Below are 12,392 nucleotides of genomic sequence, written 5' to 3'. Positions count from 1 at the left end.
TATGTATACACATATATATGTGTATATATGTATATATACACATGTATATGTATACACATATATATGTGTATATATGTATATATACACATGTATATATATACACATATACATGTGTATATATATACACATATACATATACACATATACATATACACATACACATATACATATGCACTTATACATATGCACATACACATATAGACACACACATATATATATACACATATATACATATATACATATATGCATATGTATACACACACACACACACACATACACTGTACATGCATATTCATTATTTACCTATCACACACTTTTCTGGGACTAGGATCCAGAACTGTAATCCGATCTTTCATATGATCCCCGGTTCCTAAACGTATAAGAATCAATGTCCTCAAGTGTGTAGTGACCTTTGTCATTTGGGAACAGAATTAACTTGTTCTTAGCATCTGAACACACACACAGTTTACTGGAGCCCCAGTCCTTGCACCGAGCCTTGCTGGATCCTAATTAAATCCACATTTCTCCTTCCTTCTGGAAGCAAGGAAAATTACATCCCACCTCTTGTCACACACAGGTGCGGCCAACAGAACGGAATGCGTGACCCGGGAAGCAGGTCGTGTGTTGAAAATAACACAGCCACTAAACTTAAGGAGTCGAGTCTTTGAATCAGTGCTCAGAGGAGAGCCTGTTGTTGCCCAGAATACTTATTTTGGATCCCACAAGAGTAAGATATAAGGAAGTCGACCCATTTTCTTTTCATTGTCTTCGATTTTGATAGCAGTTAGCTGTCCCCTGGTCAGCACAGTCTGGGAAGTCTGCACGCCTGCTCTACTGCAGGTTCTGTCTCTGGTGGAAATGAGCAGGGCACAGGTCTGTCACCAAAGTGGCGGATTCCCATCTGGAAATAATCGCATGCCTGAGGTTCAGCCAGTTTTCTCTTACATCTTTCGAAGGAATATTGGAAAACAAAAACAAACCAAGGAAACCCTGAAATGAACCTTTACATATACAATGCTGCACGGCTCAGGAAACGTTTCAGTTTAGCAGATTAAATGTAGTTTAATTTGCTTGCTGAAAAACCTGCATGAGGAGGAAACACAGTTGAGAACCACAGAAATTAGAATTCCTTCATGTGTTTGTAACCCCACCGCAGTACTTGGTATTTCTGCCGTGAGGTCCGCGATCACAAGTTCTGCGGGCAGGTAAGCTTTGGCTCAATGAGATGAAATGTCAGATTTTTTACATGTGGTATTTGTTTTTACAAACTTATAATTTTGAATGGTGTAATTATATTCAACTACAATTTGCTACTTTACTTTTTTTTTGCAGGGAAAAGATTGGATGGGAAAAATCTAATTGTACGTTCAGGAAAGCAGATATTTGTATGTTAGGGAATCGATTTCAATGTTACTAATAATAGTGCCATAATTAAGATATAAAGAACATTTAAATGGGGGAACCTGGGTGGCTCAGTCAGTTGAGCGTCCGACTTTGGCTCAAGTCATGATCTCACAGTTCGTGGATTCGAGCCCCACATCAGGCTCCGTGCTGACCGCTTGCTAAGAGCCTGGAGCCTGTCTCGGATTTTGTGTCTCCTTCTCTCTCTGCCCCTTCCCCGCTCACACTTTGTCTCACTCTGTTTCTCAAAAATAAATAAATGCAAAAAAAATTTTTTTAAAAGAACACTTAAATGGATATTGTCTGACCATAATTAATAGAATATAGACAATGAAACGAAGGTTGTGGAAATATGTAGAAGGTTTTCTAAATAGGTTACCAAAATTATTCTTGATAGAAATAAACAGGAAAAAATTACAATCTGCGTTCAGTTGAATGAAGAATAACACGAATGAAAAAGGTACTAGGTATTCCTGCGTATCTATTATTCACGCTCAAATTTATTTTTGCTATCTCATTAATATCAATTACTATTCACCATTAACCATACTGAAACTATCATGAGACTCACTTTCACCCTTTTGATGCCTTATGACATGATTCTCCCTCTGAATGCACTTACCGAACTGCATTTTATTTTAGGCTGGAAAAGACATAACTAGAATTTATTTCACATAGTAGACAGAACAGATTTAGCTGCCAAAGTATACAGTCGTATCTGCCATTACCAAAAGGTCGAGAGACCTAGGACTCTCCATATTTCATGGACAAAGAAGATATATTTTTGTTTGCACATAAATCTATAAAAAAATTATTCTTGGAAAATGTATTACTTGTTAAATGTCAATATAAGGGAGATTTTTATTTGTGTATATTTACATTTTGCAAGAAGAAAACAAGACGGCCAACTTTTGGAACTGTGGGGAAATAGGAGATCACAGCAAACACTGCGGACTCTAACCATATTACGATGGGCTGCTGTCTCAGACTATTGCCAATTCCTCACAGAAGTGAGAAAACCATGGTTACACATGGGGGACACTGCCAAGGGAATCCTGTGACTGTCTCCGTACGTTGTTCGCACAAATCAGCAAAGAGTGTTTGGCAGAACGCTGGTCTTCGGGACTAACCACTAATTTAGAGGAAACAGGCTCACAAACCGTTTTTACTTTTGGTTATTTTATATCGTGTTTAAAACTTTCTCAGGGCATCTGGGTGGCTCAGTTGGTTAAGTGTCTGACTTCACCTCAGGTCATGATCTCGCGTTTCGTGAATTCGAGCCCCACGTCGGGCTCTGTGCCGACAGCTTGGAGCCTGGAGCCTGCTTCGGATTCTGTGTCTCCTTCTCTTTCTGCCCCTCCCCCACTTGTGTTCTGTCTCTCTCTATCAAAAATAAATAAATGTAAGAAAAAAATTGAAAAAAAAACTTTCTCTAAATGTCTTGAATACAAGGAAAAAATACAGACAGCCAACACGAAATGAATTAAATTAGAACCACGGAACGTCTGCTTCAAACTGTATTACTGGCTCCAGGTGATGAAGAAAATGATATATTTTCTCTTCCAGATCAGCAGAGGGAAATTGCTTGTTTATACTTGCCCTCGGTAACGGACATTCTATCCAGGACTTCCCTTCCAAATTGCCACAGGAGAGATAATACTCTACCTAGTATTATGTGGGCATTTACATTTTTAAAAATATTTTCTTGTGAATTTTGCTCTTCACAATTACATAGTTACTAAGACATAGTCTAGATAAGACTGTAGTAAAATGTGTTATTGAGGTGTTCCTATGGGACCACTCTGAGGGTGCATGCGAATGTAGCTTAATACCTGCACATTTATTAATTTTGGTATGCAAGTACACTTCTCCTGGAAAGGCTGGACTGTCTCGGGGCATTATAATTGTTCCTTGGTTGTTACCACTATGGAGCATAAGATTAAGGAACAAAGATTTTGATGAGCCACCTGTCTTTGTTTTAATGGAGAAAACTCTTTCATATATATCAGAAAGACTAAGTTATCAGGGTTGCGTTTATTTACGCAGTTAAAATGTGAAGATACTTTTATCACAAACATTCAAAGAAGAAATAAGTATGTAGCATGTAAGTGAGAGTCTCCCTTAACTACCTAAGACTCCTCTCGAGAATAATTGCAATTTCTTCCCTGAGGAAATCATAGCTCTTTTACCTAAAACTGAGCATGATCCCATTTTTGAGATGCCCCTGATTGCCGTATTAATTTGATTTTACAGGCTGCTATTTATACTTGCCTAGAAGTGCAAACATTATTTCATACCTCCCCGCTCAAGTCACATTGTTTCAAACGGTTAGAAATTGACTACAGGACTAATCATGCGGATGTGGTTGACACCTTCCTTGAGTATTTTTAACCTCAGTTTTCCAGTCTTCACAACAAGAATGGTGCAAATATTGGCCTCCAAAGATTGCTGGGAAGAACAAAGGGAATGATAGATCTGAACACTTCTCATCTCTGAATATCCATACAAATCACGGTTGTGAGTCTCACGGATAAACTGGGAAATTCGCAAGGAGCGGGTCAAGAGTTTGTTTGTGGTCAACAGCATTGTACAACACGGTTGTTCAAGCGATCCATGATTTCCTCAGAGATGTCGACGCTTGATGCCAAAGTCAGAAAGAGGCTACTTAGTGGTCAAAGTAAAACTAAATAAAAAGCACAGGGAATGAACGCCTACTCAAGTCCAAGGGACATCACCATCTTCTGAGCCATGCAATTGCAATGGCTCTCGAGTGGAGAAGAAGTTGAGGTCAGTCTCTGAACGTCTGGCGTCAGTGCTTAACAATGCTTTGATTAAAGTTTCCTTGCTGATATTCCCACTAAGGTCAGTGTTTCCTCACCCAGACCAGCGACCTGTTTTCTCCTGTCTTCTCCTCTCTCCCTCGTCTAGATCTCGCCTGTTGGTGTTATGCCGATGACAGTTAACAAAAGGGAACCAGTACTCGGCTGCTTACTTCTAAATGAGCTTGTTCCTGTAAAGTAGCTGTCGGAAATTATGTTCCTCTCAATCATTTCCACAGCGTGGGCTCACGTCACCCAGGGCTCGGGAACAGTTTTCATTTTCTGCATCCATTAACTGGTCCATTCAAACTAACCTTAATTGACAAACTGGAATTCAAATTTCTGTCTCAATGGCCTCGAAAGTATTGAAATGTCATGAAAATATTGCAATCGGGACACAAGCTACATATTCTTGACAAATCCTGCTCCCTTGAGTAAGCGCCGTGACCGTCCAGCTCATATAGGGATTCGGAAAAAATGACATTTTCAACCAAGTGTTATTAATGATTTTTTTTTTTGGTGGTAGTGGGGAACAAATGTCACGTGATACACACATCCAACTCATCTGTGTCTGTTTCAAAATCATTTTAAGCCCATGTTCCTAATAAGATATTTGTGGAGCCCATAGGCCAGATGGTAGGAAACAAGGCACTTGTTCACACACAAGCACACCCCAGACCTTGGGGATGTCAAATTTGGAGCAGCCATGCCCCAGCCTCCTCCCCTTCACCTCGGGTGTGTGATGTCACGAAGACCCATGGCAGCATCAGTGGCCCGTGGGCCTGTGCCAAGGCAGAAGTTTCCCCAAGCTTTATTTTTTTCTGGGTGAAAGGATGTATGGCCACCGAAATTTTTAATACGCGTTACATTGCAGGCACATTTGTAAACACTATCAGTGGTTTGGTGTCCTAAATGGTGTCATTTCCTGTGTAGTTCGGCATCCTGGATCGTGTCGTTTCCCGTGTAGTTATTAGCCACGTCCCTTCGGCAGGAATTGAAAGATGCCACATGGCAGAGACTGCCAGACTCTGGGGTAAGACGAAAAACCACAGCTAAGAGTGCTCAGCTAGAGGCGCCAAACTCTTGACGTACCAAGTAAAATATGCACGTATCCACCACCTACCCCTAAGTCATTCATTCGTTAGGAAGAGGCACACTTATTGGGCAGCTGCCGGGAGCATAGGCACGAGCAGGAGAGCAAAGTCCCGACCGTCCTCAAGCCACTATTGCCCCGAAACACTGTCACGTAGCCAGAGGAGTGGGGGTAGAAGCAGAAACGCAATGCTTTTAATTGACACCTGCTGTTTTATGTAAGAAGAATCCTGTAGGATCTCTATGGCTGTCGGTTCACTTTAGACTTCTGACAGTTTAATTTAATTTTTTTTCTAAAATTTTTTTGGTTTATTTATTTGGAAAGAGAGACAGCTTGAGCGGGGAAGGGACAGAGAGAGAGAGAGAGAGAGGGCTTGAAACCACAAAACCGTGAGATCGTGACCTGAGCTGAAACCAAGAGTTGGACGCTTAACCGACTGAGCCACCCAGGTGCCCCTGACAGTTGAACTTTAGAGAACAGGCTACATCTTTGGACCGTAGTGCACGCCTTCCTACATGGACCATCATATGTTCAAAAGGACAAAACACTACCAACATACCCTATCACACGCAGCCAGACTTGTGGATTACTCTTATCAGTGTATAATTCACGGAGATATTTTTAGGCTTCTTAAGACTACATAGCTTTCACTATGCATCTTTCATGTATTCCCTGTCTGACTTTATAATTTTCGCTATTATTATAATTTCTTCCTGGTTTACATTGCTTTTTTTTCTCCGCGTTTGAGGGCTCAGATTTAACATCAGTTACAGGGGTGGGTCCTTGCCAGATCTAAAACACTTGAGGCGCCCACCGAGACGGTGAGCCATTGAGTATTCGCTCCACCTTCCTCAGGCTGCTCACTGAGTAGAAAGCCAAGAAAGCTTGTCTCTCATATGTATCAGGCATTTGCAGAACAGCACTGAAATCTATTTGAGTGATAAAACTTCCGATTTGTGTTTTTCCACATCAAATGTGCTTCTCCAAAGTAACCAACATGTGATGTTCATTAGTTTTATGGTGTAAGTTCGTATTTGTAGAGCTGAACACGGATGCCTACTCTTCCAATTCACTTTTTGAATACTAAACGGCCAATACTACCTAAATTCTGGAACACCGGACCTTTATGAAGGAGATCATCAGGCTCCGTGGGACAGCCAGGCACAGAGTTGCTGAACTCCCAGCCCACGTTGGCCAGCAGTTTCTATCCTTATCTTCACTAACTTTCATCTTTTTAATTTGGGTCCGTTTCCTCTAGGTTTGTGGTTGGTTCCAGTATTTACCCCAGTGACAGCTATAGCTCTCTCTTCCCAGATTCTACAGATCTAAAATGCCTGCAAGTTATTTATGTGAATTTGTTACAGTAGTCTCTCAGCTCTGTGGATTCCCGGCTTCGAAATTGGTTAAAGGTTGGATCAGTAACCACGACTAAATACAAAAATCAACAAATATCTTTTCCAAGCAGCCACGTCACGATCACTTAGGTACTTACTTAATTTCCTTCCCTCCTTTATCACTTTTCCGTTGGTTCGTTATTTCTGCTTTCAGGTGTAGCCTGGCACTGGAGAACCACACATCACTGCTTTGCATTGTTCAGCCCTGATATGCTTGTACAATCCTTCTTATTTACATGGCTTGTTTTTGGACCCATGCTAGGATCATTATTCTGCAAACAAAACAAAACTCTGCAAACTTTGCTGCTTGTCTAGTGTGAGCATACTCTTGACAGAAGGCGTATTGTATATTTCAAATCTCCCAAATCCTCTCTTAGTCCTTAATCGAGTTCTTTTCTTGGCTCTCTCATAGAATATCCGTATGCCTTCAAGCATCTTTTTGTACCCCGTTGCGTCTTGGATTCATCATGCATCAATTTCGTGAGGGTGAACGATAACATCTCTAACTTCAAAATCTGTGGTTTTATGACACTCGTTGTGGAAGATAACAAGGTACTCAAAATGGCAGCAATAGCACAGGACATGAAAGTTAGCTTTCTGCTCCTTCAACCTCCTCAAGAAACTACCATTCGGTATGTTGCACATTATCACTAATATTCTTGGGGCTCGGGAAGGCAGTGCAGTGGTAACTCTGTGATACTTTATTTCATTTGCTAATTAACAGTATGTTTATAAATTTAGAATCGGTCTCAGCCTCGGATTCTCCCTGATTTCCAAATATATTGGCTTATCGGTGGAAAGAAAAATGGGTGTTCTCACCATCAGTGAACACAGGACTTCTCAAATTTCACCTTATCAAATACTTTCATAAAGTTAATTATTTCCAGGAGACCTGGGAGGCTCAGTCAGTTCATGAGATCGAGCCCCACATCGGGCTCTGTGTTGACAACATGGAGCCTGCTTGGGAGTCTCTCTCTCCCTCTCTGTCTCCCTTCTCCTCATCCCCTGCTCACATACTCTTTCTCTCTCTCTCAAAAAAAACGTTATTTCCTTTGTGCCCACCTTATGTAGTACTTCCCCATTTCTTACATTTTTAGAAAGCTCTTGAATTCACCAGCGTACCATTATTTTATTTTTCCTTCAGAATCTTATAATTGTTCACACTAGTAAACAGTAAATTGCAAATAATAAATAGTAAATCCGTATTTAGTGAATATGGATCCCTTCCTCCAAATTGAGAGACGTGAATATCAAGAGGTAGTAAGCGAGGGTCTGACCTGGTGCCTCGCCATCAGGTGTCCCCTCCTTGCACTGCCATGTAGAAGATACCCTACTGGGCTGGTCATGCCATATCTCATGGGGGCCATGGTGGAAGCAAATGCATTTCACCCAACCCTGTTCACTTCTACTCAGCTTCCTGATCTCACGTGTAGAAATCTTTGCCTCAGTGCCCACAAGGGATAATTTGGCACATGTTTTAAAAGCCCTTTTACTTTTTGCCAGTGGGGGATTTTAAAAACAGACCCCTGAGACACGGTTGAGTGTTAGGCATGTGGCAGACTGGTCACGAGTCAGGGCTCAGAGGATGATAGGAATGTCTCCTCCCTAGAATGGTGTGACAAGTCAGTGACTTGATTATGAGTTAAGTGCTTAAAACACTGCTTACCATGTACCAGGTGTCTGGTGTGACCCATTATTTTTGTTAGTGGCACTTATTAATATTAGTCACTCTGCCCCCAAGGGATCGACCCACCTTCGACACCTTCTTACTGGCTTTGCTGTTTGTCTTACAACCTTGGCTCTGCTTTCTTCGTGCAGCATGGGGTGCTGCCTCATGAATTCCTGTCCCGCTCACTCAGCCTGACCAAGCGGCCATTTTGAAATCACCAGGAAGATTTATGAATAACAAAAACTTCTTTTCAATGTACATCTCCAGGTATGTGGTTATATGGTTTTAGATGTTCTCAAATCAGAATCCTCGTATTCCACTAGTTTTGTGACATCAGACAAGACACTACTCTAAATATCAGTGTCTTTGCCAGCTTCATGGTGACACCATACAACTGTATCTCATCGGTTTCCACAAAAATTAAAGAACCATATGTATGCATGTGGTTAGTACAATGTGTGTTGCATAGAAAATGCTGAAGACATATTAGATTCTTTCTCCAGAGTATAATACATAACCATATTTTGGAGTGATTTCTGGGTTTTAACAATAGTTTTGGAAATTAAAATTATACCCTTAAACTGCTTAAAGATACTGGAAAATAATGTAGGAGAGCATCAGATTCTCGAATTCAATCTGTTATAATACTAAAGTTGAAAGGAATATTATAAAGTTTCTAATATAATTTTTCTTGATGTACGAGGAAAGTGAAAATTTTTATTTCATAAAAAGAATTAAAGTAAATGTCATTGGAGTATGTTGTGATTCGTATCATGACATCAGCGACATAGATTTATTTTCTGAAAACAAAAGGAACAAACTTGCATTAATTAAATACCTATTTTATGCCAAGCACTAGCGTTGTATTCTTACAGCTTTCTACAAGCTGACTGCCACCCATCATCCTCTACGCATTACCCATGAAATCAAACCCATGGGTTTTGTAGATTTTATAGCTATAAAAGCAGAATTTTACATACTTGTAAGTCCTATGAGATGCAAATTAGATGCCCCAACAGGTACACGAAAATGGCTAAAGTTTGGAAAAGGAGAAACCGAAATGGAGACAAACTGCCTGTAAGTGGGAGACAATGGGACTTACGCAATGATTTATTAAAATGCAGAATAACGCAGTTACTTTGGGGCGATGTTGTAGCAGTTTCTTTTTTAATTTTTTTTAACGTTTATTTATTTTTGAGACAGAGAGAGACAAAGCATGAACGGGGGAGGGTCAGAGAGAGAGGGAGACACAGAATCGAAGCAGGCTCCAGGCTCTGAGCTGTCAGCACAGAGCCCGATGTGGGGCTCGAACTCACGGACCGCGAGATCGTGACATGAGCCGAAGTCGGCCGCTTAACCGACTGAGCCACCCAGGCGGCCTTGTAGCAGTTTCTTACACATGTAATTTATCATGCGATCTAGGAATCACACCCCTCAGTATCTGCCCAAGAGAAATGAAAACCTATTACCACCGAAAATAGCCTATGTACACTATCTTAATCCCCGGGACCAGGAATCTTTCGTAGTCCAAACAGCCATCACATTTTGCAAAGACAAACCGTGATGCATCCACACGGCAGAATACTACTTGGGAATGGAAATGGAGTGGATCCCTAGTACCCCAGCAGGCAGGTGGACGCGGGCAGGACAAAGCTCGCTAGGTGTGTGCCTTTCCTACGGCTGCTGTCACAAACTGCATGAACTTGGCGTAGAACACAACCGTTTTATTCCCGAGTAGTCCTACAGGCTAGAAGTCTCAGGCTGATCTTACTGGGCTGTGCTTTCTCCGGAAGCTCTAGGAGAGAGCCTGTTTGGGGGCCTCTTCCAGTTCCTCCGGCGGCCTGGAGACCTTGACACGACGTCCGTTGTTCCATCTCCCAAGAGCATCACTCCAGGCTCTGCCTCCGTCATTACACACAGCCTTCTTCAGCACAATCACAGCTCCCTCCTCTGCCTCTTCTCTGCACGCCTGTAAGTACCCCGGGAGCCACGTGGGTAAGGCAGGATGCTGGCCCCATCTCAGGATCCTTGGCTGGATCACACAGGCAAGGTCCTGGCTGTCACACAAGGCACCATCCCCAGGTTCATGGACGTCTTTGGGGGCTACTTTCCAGCTGACATCACAAACCAAAACTGCCAGACACAAACGTCTACAAGCTTTATGTTTGGATGAATAGAAACTTCTGGAAAGGGCGACACTTTTCCTCTTTAGAAACGGTAATGGTGACTTTAAAAAGCACTAGCATACTCTCTTTAACCATTACAATATTTTAGAAGTGGGAGAGAACAGTTTGCTGTGATGAGCAGAAGCAAAGCAATCCATTCGGGTTTAATACGACACTAGTTAGCTTGTAGGCCACACCAGGGTCCCAGCTATAAAAGAGAACATTGGAGAGCAGGCTGGAAGAACATCAAAACTAGGTACAAATAAAGCCACGTCAGTACGGTTTCCAGGAAGCACGTATGGGAAATCCAACTTCCTGGGTATCACCAGACCGTCTTTTCTCGTGCCTTTAATCCAACTAATTGCCGTAGTTAATTTTAATGTCCTTTGAGTCCCAAGCTTGCCAATGATGAAAGACACAACGAATTTTCTTCAGAGAATTTCAGAGAACTGGTTTAAAACCTAACCAATTATTTGTGCGTGTGTGTATGTGTGTGTGTAAACTTAAGCTTCAGTTTGTTTTCAGTGAGATTATAAAACATGCCTCTCAAATATCTGTAATTGTACTCAAGTGTTTAAAAGCCGCAAATTCAACCAAGGTGCGCCGACCGCTCTCCAGCTCAGCCTGGCGCGGTGTTACAGACACAGCGGTGTGCCCGGTGGGTGCGGACTGGCCACCCTAGAGAGGACATGTGATTCGGGGAGCCCATAATTAAACACACAATGAGGCATGGATCGTTCAGTTGGTATGAAAGCCACGAACGTGCACTATTCCGAGCCGCATGCTTTATATGTGCTGTATGAAAACCTCATAGCAAGACGAGCCCTGACGGTCTTCCGGCCCCACAAACTCAACACACGGTAAGAGGCACCTTAGGTGCTCCTGGGGTTACTGCCAGAGGAAGACTGTGGCCAACCGCAACCCTCTCTAGCTTCAAATGAACATTTGCCTTCAGTTTTATTTTCTTGTTTTCTCTTTTTAAATTTTTAAAATTCCTTTAAAGTTTTTCAATGTTTATTTATTTTTGAGAGAGAGAGACAGACAGAGTGAGAGCAGGGTGAGGCAGAGAGAGACAGAAAGAGAGAATCTTAACCAGGCTCTAGGCTGTGAGCTGTCCACACAGAGCCCAACATGGGGCTTGAACCCACGAACCATGGGTGAGACCATGACCTGAGCCGAAGTCAGACACTTAACCGACTGAGCCACCCACATGCCCCTATTTTCTTGTTTTCTATTCACAAACCAGTACTTTCCTTTAAAATTGCAATAAACACTATAGAACGTAATGGTATGAAGCAATTTGGGGGGGATGGAATAGTCTGGAAGCTATTTTGATATCTGTACACACATTTTGGAAAGACTCTTGAAGAATGGAATCTGCTTAGAAAATAGGCTTCCAGTCCTTGTTTAATTTGAGATTCAAGTACATTGTGTGTGTGTGTGTGTGTGGCCCAGTACTCAACTGTCTGGTTAAAAAAGATCTATGTGTTTATCACTTTATTCTGCTGAACAATGAAAAATGGATAAAGAAGACATTAGTGGAAATCGATAGCTTTTTGAGAAGCATCGGGCGAATTTATCTGCCTCTTGAATATATGGGGCATTCTCTGCATACAGACTATTCAGGATCACATATGGATGTTAAAATATCAGCAGGAATAAACAATCATTTTTGAGCCTCTGAGCTTAGAAGTTAAAAAGCATTAATAGGCAAGTAAATCATTTTCATCCAACAATAAGAAAATAGCAAATTAAATATAAATATGATTTAGGTTGATTGGGACACTATTTCAAAGAGTTAACAGAGTGATCTCTAATTTTGTTCAATGGTACTTTGGTTTAGAAGGGAGA

The sequence above is a fragment of the Panthera uncia genome, chromosome B1 (assembly GCF_023721935.1).
Source record: "Panthera uncia isolate 11264 chromosome B1, Puncia_PCG_1.0, whole genome shotgun sequence".
Classification (NCBI taxonomy): domain Eukaryota; kingdom Metazoa; phylum Chordata; class Mammalia; order Carnivora; family Felidae; genus Panthera; species Panthera uncia.
Note: the sequence above shows the minus strand (reverse complement) of the source record.